Raw genomic sequence first — 1,592 nt, 5'->3', positions numbered from 1 at the left:
TGGGCTACCCCGCCCCCCCCCCCCCCGCCCCTTGCGCAGTTGTTCGCCTGGAGCCCCTGCGAGCTAAAGGCCCGGCCTCCCTCCCTCCCTCCCGCGTCCCGGGCGTTTTAAATGGCTTTTCGCGCGACCCTTGGCCGCCCCCTGGCTCGGGCGTTCTGCGAGCGCAGTTCTGCTGCTGCTGGGAGCGAAGCCCTCCTGGATTCCCTACCGCGGACGAAAGGCCCCCCGGCCCTCTTTGGACTCTGGGGAGAAACGACTCCATTGAAAACGCCCCCTCCCCAAAGGGGAGTCTGACTGAGCCAGGCTTGGCCAAGATGGGGCGCCTCTCCTCCCAGCGGCCCCCGGAGAGCCAGCCTGTCCTCCACGCCCCTGGGCCAACCGGGGTCCAGCCCAGGTCAAAGCATTTCATTGTGCCGTCTTGAGGAGAGCATTTCCTACCAGCTATTTTTAAATATCCTCAGGCATTGAAAAGCTGATCGCGCGGTTTCCCCCCCTCGGCATCTTTCCTTTCTCTTACTCAGAGTCCCCCCCTGCCCCCAAGGCACAAAGAAGGTCCCGGTAGGCCGCGAACCCGTTTCCTTCAGGCCCGGAGGCGGTTCCAAGAGGGCGGCTGGAGAAGGGGCTGCGGGTGGCTGGGGAGGTGTGAGGCTGAAAAGTACGCAATCGGAGAGTGATTTCAGCAAAGCGTACTTTATTCTATCCGGAACAAGACAACTTTGGCCGGCTCGCAGGCCGGCTTATAACCCCGAGAAACCGCCACCCAAAACACACCCCTACTTCCCTATAGGTTATTTACAGTGGCCAGAGTCCCATAGGCTCTAGCCCCCTGATTGGAGCGGTCTAGGATCCGCATAGTCCATTGTCTCTTGGAGCGAAGCTCGTCGTTTGTCTCTGGATAACAACCAAATGAGGCCAAGGCAAAATCTAATTCGATGTAGTAGGTATTTCTCGGTGATTGTCCGAGGGAGCGCAATGCCACCTGTCTGGGGTGCTTTATTCTTTCCAGGCAAAACTGTGACCCGCGCAAAACAGATCTGAATTCGCAGTCCAGAATTATCTGGTTTTAGGCGGACCGGAATTGTAGTTTGTGATCTGACATAGACAAGTGCAGTGTACTCTGCAAGCTATCTGTCACCCGGATAGGTTTCGGATCGCGGTGCCAGGCTACGACATGAAATAATCTAATGGGACACGGACTTCCCATTGCCACAGGACGGAGAAACACACATCCAGTCCCCCCAGTTCCAGTGCTTTCCTTTAGGTTTGCCGAGGTCGCGAGACTGACAAGTATGCCCATGCGGACAGGGCTCCAGAATGTGTAGGATCGACCCGCTGCCCTGCTCCTCCGTTCCCGAGCAGACACTCAAGAGGTCTTTGCCCTTGGGAAGCCACCCAGCCGCCTGATAGTCCTCTTCAGGCAATTAAGCAGTCGTGACGCTTTCCCTGTAAACGAAGTACCCCACACTCCGTTCAGCTCCAAGGCAAACCTGCACCCATAGAGCTGGCCTGCCCCTAAATTACCTAGGCCATGATCCGAACTGGAAAGCACTAAATCTGAACCGCGGGTTTCACTGGAACAGAGCGAAACACGG

Source organism: Gekko japonicus, unplaced genomic scaffold (assembly GCF_001447785.1).
Source record: "Gekko japonicus isolate JY-2015 unplaced genomic scaffold, Gekko_japonicus_V1.1 scaffold153, whole genome shotgun sequence".
NCBI classification, from domain to species: domain Eukaryota; kingdom Metazoa; phylum Chordata; class Lepidosauria; order Squamata; family Gekkonidae; genus Gekko; species Gekko japonicus.
Note: the sequence above shows the minus strand (reverse complement) of the source record.